The 15,585-nt window shown below is 46.1% G+C and overlaps 1 pseudogene; it reads left to right on the forward strand.

The window, feature by feature from the left end:
• The first annotated feature begins 3,159 nt into the window (after positions 1–3,159).
• Positions 3,160–5,376, forward strand: LOC103738812 (annotated as a pseudogene).
• Positions 5,377–15,585: the final 10,209 nt, after the last annotated feature.

Below are 15,585 nucleotides of genomic sequence, written 5' to 3' on the forward strand. Positions count from 1 at the left end.
CCTCTTGTAGACAGGAGAGGGCTCCCTGGGGGTGTTCATGCGGAATTTCATTCCATTTTGAAAGTCCTTTGTCTTTCTAAACCAGTGGATGCTGAAGTCTCTCTAGAGAGGCCTTCCCTCTCTACCTTATCCAATGGCTGTTCCCACCCTTCTCCCTGTCTCTCTTGGACTTGTGTTTATCTGGTGAGGAAGGACAGGGCAGAGATCCCTAAATTACCTTAGACAATCTTAGACATGGCCAGACTCCTGAATCTCATTCCTGGGCCCCCTGGACACATCTGAGCCTCAGGGGAGTTAGCTCTGCAAGGACCGCTCCTCTGAGGGGGTCTCTCTAGGTGGGGAGAGGGGTTCCAGGCCACTGGCTCACCTCAGCTCATTTTTAGGACTCTCACCCCCTGCCTGGGATTTCTCTGCCTTTTTTATATGCAGCCACCATTAGCAGGAATCAGCTACACCACTAAGCATCCAGGACCTGGAGGGAGCCTGGGAGGAGCTGAAGGCCATTTTGAGCAACCATATCCCACCCCATCCCCTTTCTACTCTACAGCTTACACCTGGGTGATCAGCAGGTTTTACTCACTTACATCCAATACAGAGAAGATATGGACCAACTGAATGACAGACTCCACACTTGGAGACCCCCTGCCTCACTCCCTGGGCTGCCTTTCTGAGTCAGCCAGCTTTATTCCCAGTGGTCCTACCAGGCCACAATCTGGCCTGCTGGCTTCCCTAAACTGAGGGCTGTTGCCTGGCAAGTAATTAGCCCTGGAAAGCCCAAAGGGAGGTGGGGGTGGGGCTGGGGAGGAGCCCCAAGTGTGGTAGGAAGTAGAGCTATTAAGTGACTCCTCCCTCAGCCCTAGGGACAGAGAGCTATGTAGGAAGCAGCATTCTTAAAGGAGACATGATCTATTCTGACCCTTTCCTCTCTTGGGAATAACCCAAGTCTTCAGGGGGGTGAAGGGGCCTCTGATCTAGCAGTCCATTCCTCCTTCCCATATGTCCAGCTTTTTATAAGGACAGAATTTGTCCTGTCCTCTGTCCTGGGAGTCCCTGGGAGAAAAGGACCAAGGTTAGGCTTAGGTTTAGGCTTAAAGGAGATGGGACAGCCACGACCAAGGAAATTCCCTTGTAATGTACAATTTGACAAATTGTCGTGTATTGTTTGAGCTCACAGAGAAGCTAACTCTGGAAACAGGGTTGCTTGCCCCTCCCCTTCAGACCCAAGCATGTTTGTCTCTAAGTGTCCTCCAAGGCCCCTTGTCTGGAGATGAGCTGCTCTTGTCCCCAGCTCTGTGAGCTGAAAGAAGAGAAATGTGAAACAGCCCAAGAGTAAAACAGCTGGAAGGGCAACTATTTCCTGCAGATGTTACTATTGTTTATGCCATGATATTAAAGCACCAGCAGTGGGAAAGAGAAGCCAGAAGTTCTGTCATGAGACACTCAGCCTTGGAGAGAACTCAGTTGGGAACACTAGCTAACTGCCTTGGCTTCCTCAGCCATCTGGATGTTTTCTTGTTTTTAAAATATTTTATTTATTATTTTTATTTTATGTGCATGAGTGTATTGCCCGCATGCGTGTAAGTGCACCCATGTTGTGCGATGCCTGCAGAGATCAGAAGGCATGGATTTCCTGGAACTAGAGACAGTTGTTAGCCACCATGTGGGTGCTGGGAATCAAACCTGGGTCCTCTGCAAGAGAGCAGTCAGTGCTCTTAACTACTGAGCCATCCCTCCAACCCCTCTGCTGGATGTAGTAAACACATGATTTAATGATGTATCTATCATCTATCTATCTATCTGTTGCTATTTATTCTTTTACTTGGGCTTACTATATACTTAATAAGCTTACTCATTCAAAAACCAAAGGTATGACTTTTATAAAGCACTCTCCATCCTATACAAAAAAACCCTGAAAGTCAGGTGGCCATTTTTTTCTTCCACCTCCATTTCCACCCCCACCCCCACCCTTGAAGAGGAGCACTGAACCCAGGGCTAAATTCCCAATCCCAAGGTCAGGTGGTCAGATGGTCATCATAACCCAACAGCCAAGTGTGAACAGTCACCGCAGCCACACACAGGCATCAACTAACTGCTCATCAAATTCTTGCTACTCAAAGCTGGGAACTTACTTTGACATGTCAGTTCTTAGGCACCCCCAAAACTACTGAACCACACACACCCAGTGCTGAGTCCAGCAATTCACAGCCTTTGGTGATTCTAACACACTCAAGTTTGAGAACTATTGGCACACTAATGACAGGGCTTAATAGCTGTATGGCCCAGTGAACAGGAGTTATTTGCAAATTCATTGGCAATTCACCAAACATTTATCAACACCTTTTGTGTGCCAGACCTTAGCTCAAGCTCTGCTGAATGATAGCTGCCACTCTCTGGACAACTGATTAGTACACAGAAAGGAAGGCAAAGAAAACTCTGAGAACACGTCTGAAGAAAAAAATAGAGAAGAGTTGGGTATGGTGGTATATACTACAAACTCATAGGGTTTCCCTGTAGCCCCAGCTGCCCTGGAATTTGCTATGTAGACCAGGCTGGAACTCACAGAGACCCACCTGCCTCTGCCTCCCAAGTGTTGGGAGTAAAAGCATGTGCCACCATGCTGGGCTTAAAATTTTTTTAATTAAGAAAAATAAGGGACTGGAGAGATGGCTCAGTGGTTAAGAACACCCACTGCTCTTGCAGAGGACCATGGTTTGATTCCAGCATCCACATGGTGGCTAACAACTGCCTATAACTCCAGTTCAAGGGGACCCAATGCCCTCTTCTGACACCTGCCAGCATTGCATGACGTGGGTTGCACTTACACACATGCAGGCAATACACTTATACACATAAAGTAAAAACAGTAAAATAAAAAATATTAAATAAAGAAAAGAAAAATATGCTTTTTTTTTTTTTGTCTTTTTGAGACAGGGTCTCCCTGTAGCCCCAGCTGCCCTGGAACTCACTATACAGACCAGGCTGGCCTCAAACTCACAAAGATCTGCCTGCCTCTGCCTCTGCCTCCCAAGTACTGGGATTAAAGGCGTGCACCACCACGCCTGGCAGAAAAATATATTTTTAACCAAAAGAGCTTTTTTCGCAACAAGTTTGCAGTCAGAACACAGGTGAAATGAAAACTGTTACTAACTTCAAGCCAAAATGGGAAAGGAAAAGGTGTACATCAACATCATGGTCATTAGACACGTAGATTCAGACAAGTCCACCATTACTGGTTATCTGATCTACAAATGTGTTGGGATCAACAGATGAACCGTTGAAAATTTTGAGCAGGAGGCTGCTGAGATGGGAAAAGCCTCATTCAAGTATGCCTGGGTCTTGGACAAACTCAAAGCTGAGCGTGAGTGCAGTATCACTATTGACAGCTCCCTGTGGAAATTTGAGACCAGCAAATATTATGTGACTATCCTTGATGCCTCAGGACACAGAGACTTTATCAAAAACATGATTACAAGCCGGGCGCGGTGGCGCACGCCTGTAGTCCCAGCACTTGGGAGGCAGAGGCAGGCGGATCTCTGTGAGTTCAAGGCCAGCCTGGTCTACATAGTGAGTTCCAGGACAGCTGGGGCTACAGGGAGACCCTGCTTCAAACCAGGACACTGAGACTTTATCAAAAACATGATTACAGGCACATCTCAGGCTGACTGTGCTGTCCTGATGGGTGCTGCTGGTGTTGGTGAATTTGAAGCAGACCCACGAGAATGCCCTTCTGGCTTACACACTGGGTGTGAAACAGCTAATTGTTGGTGTCAACAAAGTGAATTCCACCAAGCCACCCTACAGCCAGAAGAGATATGAGGAAGTTGTTAAGGAAGTCAGTATCTATGTAAAGAAAATTGGCTACAACCTGACACAGCAGCATTTGTGCCAATTTCTGGCTGGAATGGTGAGAATGTGCTGGAGCCAAGTGCCAATATGTCTTGGTTCAAGGGATGGAAAGTCACTAGTAAGGATGGCAGTGCCAGTGGGACCACACTGCTGGGAGCTTTGGACTGCATCCTACTACCAAGTCGTCCAACTGAAAAACCTCTGTGACTGCCCCTCCAGGACGTCTACAAAATTGGTGGTATTATTAGGGTTCCAAACAGCAGCAGCTTCCCCCCTCCCCAACAGGGACCTATGGACTTTTGGAGCCCGAAAAAGGGAACTGAGCTGATAAGAACCTTGGCCTTTGAAGTCAAGGGAAACAAACTCTGCTGAGAAGCAGCCTGCCTTTCCTCTGATCTCCAAAGACAAGATAAGCAGATTCTACCCGTTAACCAGAGATTTTAGAAGCTGTTTATCACAACAGCTTTTCCCTTATCTTAAGAGGGAAAAAGTAAACACTTCCAGACCCAGATCCTGCCTGGCAGACTGAAGGAGCCAGGTTTACAAGCCCTGCTTTTCCTGCTTCCCCCTGGCCCTGCTTTCCCTTCTTCCCCCTGCTTGATTTTTCCCCCAAACCCCCCCCCCTTCTGCACCCTAAAGCCCCCGTATGTAAGTCCCAGCTCACAACCCATGGGCTGACATCTTTCCCTTCCCTGAGGGAAACGTGTCCTCTGCGAAATAAAGCTGTATCCTGCTAAGAGTTCTATCTGTGCCTCGGTGCCTCCTCTATCTGCTCGCTCTCCACCTCCCCAACTTTTTACCTATCAGGTATTGGTACTGTCCCTGTGGGCTGAAGGGAGACTGGTGTTCTCAAACCTGTCATGGTGGTTACTTTTGCTCCAGTCAATGTCACAACCGAAGTAAGTCTGTTGAAATGCACAGAGGCTTTGAGTCAAGGTCTTCCTTTGGGACAACATAGGCTTCAATGTAAAGAATGTGTCTGTCAAAGATGTTTCATGTGACAGTGTTCTGGTGACAGCAAAAATGACCCACCAATGGAAACAGCTGGCTTCATTGCTTAGTTGATTAAAGTATACCATCCAGGCCAAATTAGTGCTGGCTAAGCTCCTGTGCTGGATTGTCATACAATTTATATAGCTTGCAAGTTCTCTGTGTTTAACGAAAAAATTGGCTGGGCGTGGTGGCACACGCCTGTAGTCCCAGATCTTGGGAGACAGAGGCAGGCGGATCTCTGTGAGTTCAAGGCCAGCCTGATCTATATAGTGAGTTCCAGAACAGAAAAAAAAGAAAACAGAAAAGATTGCCATTCTGGTAAGAAGCTGGAAGACGGCCCTAAATTCTTGAAATCTAGTGATGCAGCCATTGTTGACATGGTTCCAGGCATGTCTCTGATTATCTTCCTCTGGGTCGTTTTGCTGTTTCTGGTATGAGGCAGATCATTGCTATGTGTGTCATCAATGTCATGGACTAGAAGGCTGCTGGAGCTGCAAGGTCACCAGGTCTGCCTAGAAAGCTCAGACGGTGATATGAATATTATCCCTAATACCTGACACCCTAGTCTTAATCAGTGGAGGAAGAACAGTCTCAGAACTGTTTGTCCCAATTGGTCATTTAAGTTTAATAGTAAAAGACTGGTTAATGGGCTGGAGAGATGGCTCAGCGGTTAAGAACGCTGGTCGTTCTTGGAGAAGACCCAGGTTCAAATCCCAGCACCCACATGGCAGCTAACAACTGTCCAGGGGATCTGACAGCCTCCAGTTCCAGGGGATCCGACAGCCTCTTCTGTCCTCCGTGGGCATTGCACAACACGGGTGCACTTACCTACATGCAGGCAATATACATATACACATAAAAATAATAAAATATTTTTTTAAAAAAGACTGAGCTGGGCGTGGTGGCGCATGACTTTAATCACAGCACTCGGGAGACAGAGGCAGATGGATCGTTGTGAGTTCAAGGCCATCCTGGTCTACATAGTGAGTTCAGGTCAGCTGGGACTATAGTGAGACCCTATCTCAAAAAAGACAAAAAAAAAAAAAAAGACTGGTTAATGATAACAGCACATCATAAAAACTTCGAAAGGAAAGGAGAATGATTTATGGACTTTCTGTATGTGTGTGTGTGTGTGTGTGTGTGTGTGTGTGACAGTTTTAAGTTATTAGTTTTTAAAATAAGTACTTTAAAATTTTTATTTATTATCTATTTTATGTGTATGAGTGTATTGCTTGCATATATGTGAATGCATCTGTTCCATGCAATGCCTACGGAGGTCAGAAGAGGGTGTCGGATTCCCCTGGAACTGGAGTTATGGACAGTTGTTAGCTGTCAGGTAGATGCTGGGAATTGAACCTGGGACTTCTGAAAGAGCAGCCAGTGCTCCTAACCCCTGAGTCATCTCTCCAGCCCCAAATCAATGCTTTTTAATGGACACACTTGACTAAAAATTTGTCACAGAATTTTGTGACCCACTGAAACCAGTTTAATGAGAAAAAAAAAAAAAAAGAACGAAAGAGAGGAAAGTGGGTGGGGAGTGTTTTTGAGGTGGGACTTAAAGGGTAAATAAGAATCAATAGGCAGAAAATGAAACTGAGGGAGAGTTCCAGGAATATTTTTATTTTAATTTAATTTTATTATTTTTTATTTTATATGTATGAGTGTGTTGCCTGCATGTATGTAAGTGTACCCATGTCATGCAGTGTCCATGGAGGTCAGAAGAGGGCATCAGATTCCCTGGAACTGGAGTTATGGGATGGTTGTTAGCCACCATGTGGGTGCTGGGAATCAAACTCAGGTCCTCTGCAAGAGCAGTCAGTGCTTTTAACCACTGAGCCATCTCTCCAGCCTTCCAGGAATATTTTTTAGAAGCTAATATCTACCTTTGTTTTTTGTTTGTTTCTTTAAAAAAATTTTGGCTTATTTATATTTATTCTATGTGTATGAGTGTTTTGCCTGCATGTATGTAAGTGTACCACATACATTCAGTGGCTTCAGAGGTCAGAAGAGGGCATTGGAATCCCTGGTCCTGGAGTTATGAATGGTTGTTAGCTGCCATGTGACTGCAAGGAACTGAACCCAGGTCCTCTGCTAGAGTAGCCAGTGCTCTGAGGCATCTCTTCAGTCCCTGTTTGTTTGTTTGTTTTCTGAGACAGGGTCTTTCTATGTAAACCAGGTTGACCTTCAATTCACTATGTTATCCAGACTGGCTTCAAACTCATGATCCTCTTGTCTCAACCTCCAGTATGCTGGGATTGCAGGCATACACCACTTCACCCAGAACCCAATCTCACTATTTTGTTTGCTTTTATTGTTGTTGTTTGTATTTTGAGACAGGGTTTCCCTGTAGCCCCAGCTAGTCTGTAACATCCTATGTAGACCGGGATAGCCTCCATCTCACAGAGACCCACCTGCCCCTGCCTCCTGAGTGCTGGGATTAAAGACATGTGCCACCATGCCCAGTTTGCTTTTTTCTGTAATTCTTTTGTTTTGTGGTACAGAGTTCAAGGCCAGCCTGGTCTACATAGTGAGTTCCAGGACAGCTGGGGCTACAGGGAGACCCTGTCACAAAAAGACCAAAAAGAAAAAAAAAGAAAAAAGAATCCCAAAGGACCAAGCAATCCTTGGACCCAGAAGGGATAGTCCTTCCCATTGCCCTGTTTTTATGGCCCATGTCTATCCCACCTATAAAGTTTTGTTTGTTTCGTGTATCCCATCCTGTCCTCAAGCTCACAGTGTAGACAAGAATAACTGAACTTTTGATCCTCCTGACTGCTAGGATTGCAGGTGCACGCGCGCGCGCGCACACACACACACACACACACACACACACACAGCTGCCCCCCAGTTTATGCAGTGGGAGAATAGCAGCCAAGACTTAACAAAAAAGATTTGATTTTATGTGTATGAGTGTTTTGCCTGCATGTATGTATGTGTACTGCATGCATGCCTGGTGCCCATGGAAGAGGGCACAATAGAAGAGGGCATGAGATCCCCTGGAACTGGAGTTACAGGCAGTTGTGAGCTGCCATGTGGGTGCTGGGAATGGAACTTGGGTCCTCTGCAAGAACATTCAGTGCTGTTAACCACTCAGCCATCTCTCCAGCCTCCCACCTTCAACTCTTAAGCAGGGCCAATCTGTTGCGGCCACATTACCAGTCTAGGGGTCTTGGATGGTCACTGTCTAGGGGTCGGGTGTTTTTTTCTCAGCTAGTTAAAGAATTAAAAGGCAGTCGGGCTTGGTGGCGTGCACCTTTAGTCCCAGCACTCAGGAGGCAGAAGCAGGCAGATCTCTGTGAGTTCGAGGCCAGCCTGGTCTACAAAGTGAGTTCTAGGCCAGTGTGCTGGATAGCTTTAGTGTCAAACTTGACACACCTGGGCTGAGGGAGCCTCAATTGGGGAATTTCCTCTATTGGACTGGCCTGTGGCCATGTCTGAGGGGCATCTTCTTGACTGTTGAGTGATGTGAGAGGGCCCAGCCCACTGTGGGTGGTGCCACCCCTGGGCAGGTCGGCCTGTGTTGCATAAGAAAGCAGGCTGAGCCAGGACCAGGGGAGCAAGCCAGTAAGCAGTGTTCCTCCATGGCCTGTGCTCCAGCTCCTGCCTCTAGGTTCCTGCCCTGAGTTCCTACCTTGGGCTCCCTGATGAACTCTGACCTGGGAGATGTAAGCTGAATAAACCCTTTCCTCCCCAAGTTGGTAGTGGTCAGAGTGTTTTGTCACAGCAATGGAGAAACAAACCAGGACAGCCAGCTTGGGCTACAAGGAGACCCTGTCTCAAAAAGACCAAAAAAAAAAAAAAGCAGCAAAAATTTCAGACCAGCAGACAAGAAGCAAACAAACTTTTATTGTAAGATAAAGAATGATACATCCATACACACATCCACACAGAGAGGAAGAGAGGAAGAAAAGGAGGGGGGTGGAAAGGGGAGAGAGAGAAAGAGAGAGAGAGAGAGAGAGAGAGAGATCTCCACAAGTCGGGAAGGGAATTCGGAAACCAAAATCTGAATCCCTCAGGAAGACTTGAATCTTTTAAGAGTTCCTGCTGGTTTGGGGAAAGCCTAATTTTGGATTGGTCAGCTTAAACAAAGAAGAGAAGGCTGGTAAGTTTATGGCTTTAAATGAAGAGGTGCTCAGGTCCAGCCTAGGACTTATCTGAACTGGTTTGAACTAGTCAGCTGGAAAGAGAACCCTGCTGGCTAGAGAGGGAGCCCCTGTCTCAGATCAGAAGATAAGACAGTGGAAATATGCCATCTTTATTGCTAGCCAATGACCCTGATTGTTATCAGAGATTTGATCCTTTACAAATTAACCCATGTGCCCTTCCCAAGTGTACCCACAAATCAAGGTACAAGTGTAACTGACATCATAGGTGATGTCACACTCCACCAAACAGTAGTTTGACCTGGGTGTCCTCTCCAGGATGGCAGCTAACTTTGTCTTGTTCACCCTGTTATCTCCAAGAGCCTAGGTGAGCACTTGGTAAATACCAGCAACTCAATAATTTTTAGTTCAGCAAATGTTTGTTATTCACGTATTTCACTGACTCCGAATTCCAGAATACACTCTTTTATATATTCACCTCATTGTCAGGTGTGGAGGCTCATGCCTGTAATCCCAGTACTCAGGAGGCCAAGGCAGGAGGATGAACAGTTTGAGGGCAGCCTGGATTAAATATAGAGAATTTGTCTCAAAACAAACACTCAGAACTTACCTGTGATGATTAACCTTGGCTGTCAACTTGATTGATCTGGAGAGACCCACTTCTGAGCAGGTATGAGAGTTTTCCCTGAAAAGATTATGTCCCAGTTTGCTTTTCTGTTGCTGTGATAAACACCATGACCAAAAGCAATTTAGGAAGAATTGGGTTTATTTCATCTTCAGGTTACAGCCCGTCACTGAGGGAAGCCAAAGCAGGAACTCCAGCTGGTAAACCCTGACTTTCTCAGCTATGGTCTTTGCACAGCCCGGTCCCACCTGCCTAGGAATAACACTGCCCACAGTGGCCCTCCTACATCAATTAGACAATTAAGAAAACAAAAGCCAGGCAAGTGCCTTTAATCCCAGCACTCAGGAGGCAGAGGCAAGCTGATCTCTGTGAGATCTGCAGTCAGAGCCTACCTGTTCTACATAGTGAGTTCCAAGTCTGCCAGGGCTACTAGAAAGACCCTGTCTCAAAAAACAAACAACAATAGGAAAACCCTCACAGACATGGCCACGGGCTAGTCCCATAGAGGAAATTCCTCAGTTGAGGTTCCCTCTTCCCAGGTGTGTCAAGTTGACAACTGAAGCTAACTATGACAGAGTAACTGAGGGGGAAAGACCCTCCCTCAGAGTGGACAGCACCTTCCGTTGGCATCCCAGCTATCCAGAGGCCTGAGGGAAAAGCAGTGCTACTTTTGCCAGCCCATCTTCACTCTTTGCTGGTGAAGATAGAGCATCTATCCTGTCACTGTCATGGCTGCTACCACCCTTGTCTGACACAAGAACCAGGCTTCATTCATCCTTCCCATGTGCTCTGGGTCTAGCAGCTCTCCAGGAGACTTCCAGGCCTTCAGCATCAGCCTTATGTACTGAGCAGCTGGTGGTCCTTCCTCTCCAATGTGAAGACAGCCATTGCTACCCCATTGGTGTCTTGTAGTCCCACCTAATACATCATCTTTGTAATACATATTCACTCTATTGGTTCTGTTCTCTGAGAGAACCTGACTGATACATAACCTTGGCACTCTCTTCTCTAATTGCCCCTGTTGCTCTCCCTTAAAAAAGAAAACTCTAAGGCTGTCACATCCCTAGACAAATGTAATATGGATCCTTAAATCTATAGACAAGTATCCCAGTCACCACCCATCAAAGAAGTTTTGTTTTTCAAGAGACAGAGATAGTTACAGAGTTCTACAACTGGTCACACAGAGAGATTATGAACTGCCCAAGTCTAAGTGGCACATCTAGGATGCAACCTCTACATCTAAGGATCATGGAACATAGAACAAGGGATGAAGAGAAGACCAATGCATCTTTCAGTTCTCATCAATTAAGCCCCTTCATGCAACAGAGGGCCAGGAATGCAACAGGTCACAAATGGCCAAAACACAGAGAATAAGAGTCTTCAGAATGCGGGTCCTTGGACAGGACTCCTATACTAAAATCCACCCACCCAGGGCTCAGGGAACATTTTGGAAGAGGGCGCGGAAAGATTGTAAGAGCCAGGGAGAAGGTGCCTGACTATATGGAAATAGAGTCCTACAAGCTCCTGGCACTCTTCTCATATGTACCTACAGCAATGGTGTCAGCATGCACAAGACCCATGCAAATTTAAGCAGACAAAAACCCAGCACAAAATAAATAGCAAGCTCCAATCTTAGTTGAAGAACTATTGGCAGCTGATTACTGCTGGGTGAGGAAGAGCTGATTTTCTTAAAGGGAGAGACTCTAGATAGGCTGACTAGATCCCATTGGATGAACTTGCACTGAGAGGCATCTGGGGACACTAACTTTACATGGTAGACCTTAACACAAATGACATAAGTTATGAACTCCAGTGGCAGGAGTATGGGAGGGTGCCAAAGGGGAAGGGGTTATAAAGATAATTTTCTGTATGAAATACACAAAAATTCAATAAAAAATTTTAAAAAAGAAAGTGAAAGCCATTTATATCTAAGCAGTGATCATTTCTTTTGTCTTTCACACGTTGCCAAGGGCACTCCTCCACAGGAGCCATGCACATCACACAGGCGGCCATTTAAGATACATGAAGCTTGGGGCTGAAGAGATGGCTCAGCAATTAAGCACAATTGTTGCTCTTGCAGAGGGCCAGAGTTTCGTGCCCAGCACTCATGTTGGGTGACCAACGTCTTCCTGTAACTCCAGTTCCAGTGTGCCTGACACCCTCTTCTGGCCTCTGGGGATAGCTGCATGCACACGCACGCACACACACACACACACACACACACACACACATAATAAAATAATTTTTATCATTTTTCTAGTTTATGTGTATGAGTGTTTTGTCTGCATGTATGTAAGTGCACCCATGTCCTACAGAGGCCAGAAAAGGGTGTCAAATTCCCTGGAACTGGAGTTACAGATGGTTGTTAGCCACTATGTGGGTGTTGGGAATCAAACCTGGGTCTTCTGCAAGAGCAGCTAGTGCTTTTAACTGCTGAGCCATATCTCCCGTTCCACAAATGCCCTTTTTATTTTATTCTATTCTTTTTGAGTGGGGTCGTTTTGAGACAGGGTCTCCCTGTAGCCACAGCTGGCCTGGAACTCACTATGTAGACCAGGCTGGCCTCGATCTTACAGAGATCTGCTTGTCTCCACCTCCTGAGTGCTGGGATTAAAGGTGTGCACCACCATGCCCAGCTTCTATTCTATTTCTTAAAATTTGTTATTCTTTCGTGTATGTCTCTGTGCGGATGCCCTCATGCCATGGCATGTGTGTGTATGGTCAGAGTAGCAGAGTAACTTTCAGTCTTCAACTCCACCTGCCTCTATCTCCTGAGTGCTGAGATTAAAGGTGTGCACCATCACACCTAGCCTTCTATTTTTTTGTGGCAGGTTCTCATGCATCCCAAGCTGGCCTTGAACTTACATGTATTCAAGGATAGCCTTGAACTTCTGATCCTCAACTCCTGACTGCCAGGATTACAGGGTGCTCCACGGTATGCTCAGTCTATGCATTGCTGGAGATGGAGATGGAATCCAGGGTTTCATGCATGCTAGGCAAGCACTCTGCCAACGAACTTCACCCAGCCCATGATGCCTCTTTGATGGAGTAGGCCCACTCCTAAAATCTAGTTTCAGTTCCCTCAGCCCTTCTCCTTTTCTTCTGCCTTGCCTATACTCCAGGCTGGGAGGTGCTTAATTGTTCTGAATATGAAAAGATGAGGCATGTGGAGTAAGTGGGGTAGGGGAGGCAGTTCCTGAGGAGGGACCATCATGTGAGCAGAGATCTGCAGGGCTTAGACATGAGACCATAGATCATCTCTCATGTGGGCAGCCCGTCATATATATGGATACTGAATTACTTGATAATTCGAAACACAGAACTTGATCAACAGAACAGGAAAGGACAGGTGTTCAGCCTTTGGGAACACAAATTAATTAAAAGTTAGAAAAAACAGTTAAGGGGGATAGAGAAGTGGCTCAAGGGATAAGAGCACTTGCTGTTCTTCCAAAGGACCTGGGTTGACTCCCAGAACCCACATGGCAACTCTGGCTCTGTCATCACCTTCTGGCCTTCAAGGGTACTACACACACACACACACACACACACACACACACCAATAAACATACTGGAAATCCTCCAACACTTGTACAAACAAGAAAAGTTATTGAAGGGTAAGAAAAATCTCAGATGCAGCAAAGAGCAACAGGCAACAGACTATTAAAAGACACAGAACCACTATGCCATCTTGCCAGGTGTTATACTGACTTTTATTTCTATTTCTTCACATTTGAAAAGGACTTATAAACTGGGCACAAACCTTCAGTCCCAGAAATAATAGGGATTAAAGCAAATCTCTGTGACATTCAGGCCAGCTTGGTCTACACAGTGAATTAAAGACCAGCTGAGGCTACAGGGAGATGAAGAAGAAGAAAAAGAGGAGGAGGAGAAGGAGGAAGAGGAGGATGGGGACAAAGAGGAGCAGGGGGAGGAAGGGGAGGAGGAGGAGAAGAAGGCAGGGCATGGTGGCACACACCTTTAATCCCAGTACTCAGGAGGCAGAGGCAGGTGGATCTCTGTGAGCTTGAGGCCAGCCTGGTCTACATAGTGAGTTCCAGGCCAGCTGGAGCTACACAGAGACCCTGTCTCAAAAAGACCAAAAAAAAAAAAAAAAGAAGAAGAATTACACTCACACTGAGAAAAGACTTCCCAAAAGGGGATTAGGAAATTTAAATCCAAGTCCACCTAGGAGGATTTTTAGTTTTAGTCCCCTCCCCTAATTTTGCATTGGTCAACAAAGAAAGCTGATAGGTTTATGACTTCAAATGAGGAGGTATCAAGGTCACCAGAAAGGTGCCCTATTGGCTAAAGGAGGGACCTCCCCTGGGACAGCCCCCCTTTGTCTCAAACCAAGAAGATGTAATTACACCATCTTTTTTATTTTTTTAATTTTTTGTCTTTTTGAGACAGGGTCTCCTTGTAGCCCCAGCTGTCCTTGAACTCACAAAGATCCACCTGCCTCTGCCTCCCAAGTGCTGGCATTAAAGGCCTGCACCACCATGCCGGGCTATACCATCTTTTTTAAAAAATATTTTATTTTAATTTTTAAAAAAAGACTGTTGGGAGCTGTTAGTCTATTATGTACATTGAGCTGTGGCAGGCTTGTTTACTGAGTTTGTGTTATGCACACCAGTACCTAATCTGCCTAATCAGGAGGAATGTGTTTACCTAATCTGCCTAATCAGGAGGACTGTGTTTATATGGAGAGCCTCACAATATCTGACCTGGAGGCAATAGTGGTAAACAAAAAGATCAAAGAAGGCTTTGAAGTATTTGACCACTCCTTGACCCTCAGATACAGGTGGGAAAAACAGCTGTTGACACGAATTGAGTCTTCTGTATAAAAAGGCAGAGCTGAAATAAACCGGGCTACAGGCACTACTGTCAGCCCTCCCAAGCATCTTTCCTGTCTCTTATTTTTTCTTTCAATCCTCACTCCATTTTCAGGTACTGTCCGTCTTGGCCGGCTGGCACGGGCAAGTGGCGCCCGGAACAGGGACCTGAAAAGTAGGGGAAAAAATGAAGGACACCGCTGGAGAAATTAAGTGAGTGCACTCAGTACAATTGGGGAGCGGTGAGTATTTATCTTGGTCTCGAGAAGATGGGGCAAGGAAACAGACACTCAGTTTTTGTAAGGAATATGCTTGGGGCCTGAGGAGCAAAGGCTGAAACTAAAGAGGAGAATCAGATAAGCCACTGCTGGGATAAAAGTGAAACCAAACCTTCTGCTCCACCAGAGCCAGCTCCATTAGCCTTGCCACCCTTTTATGAGGACCCCCGTCTGGGGCTAGAAGAGGGATCTCTTGACCCTGAGGATGAGTCTGCCCTAGGAGAGGAGACGGTTGAGTATGATCAGGAGAAGTGTCCACCTATAATTGCTTTGCCTGATCACTGGGAAATTAAGCAATTAAGGGCAGAGAGTTAGAGGCTGTGAAGAAGGAAATGTTAAAGAACAAAGAGAAAAGAATTAGGACCACCCCAACACCCTCGATCATGGTAGGATTAGAGCCTCCTCCTCCGAGGCCACCAAAGGCTGTTGTACCTCCCATGATTGCCATGGCTCAGGAGCCTTCGGCAGGAATCTGGTACCCGCTTAGAACCTTGCAATCTCCACTACAACAGGCCATTGGGGCCATGGTAGAGCAAGGAGAGTCAGTGCATGGATTTCAGGTCTTCCCAGTTTCTGAGCAAGTTGATCAGCAGGGCAACAGGGTGCGGTCTCATGCACCTGTGCCTTTTAAGCAGCTTAAGGAACTAAAAACTGCTTGTGCTCAGTATGGTCCCACTGCCCCTTTTACTCAGCCTTTGTTAGAATCCCTGTCCATGGATGTGCTTCCTCCTGGAGATTGGAAACACATGGCACGTGCTTGCCTTTCAGGGGGAGATTATCTGTTGTGGAAATCTGAGTATGAGGAACAGTGCCAGGTGACAGCAAATGCTAATAGAGCACAGAATATTGCCATAGATTTTGATATGTTAGCTGGTGAAGGACAATATAGGGATATTGTTCAGCAGTTG

The sequence above is a fragment of the Nannospalax galili genome, unplaced genomic scaffold (assembly GCF_000622305.1).
Source record: "Nannospalax galili isolate Female #2095 unplaced genomic scaffold, S.galili_v1.0 scaffold1659, whole genome shotgun sequence".
NCBI classification, from domain to species: domain Eukaryota; kingdom Metazoa; phylum Chordata; class Mammalia; order Rodentia; family Spalacidae; genus Nannospalax; species Nannospalax galili.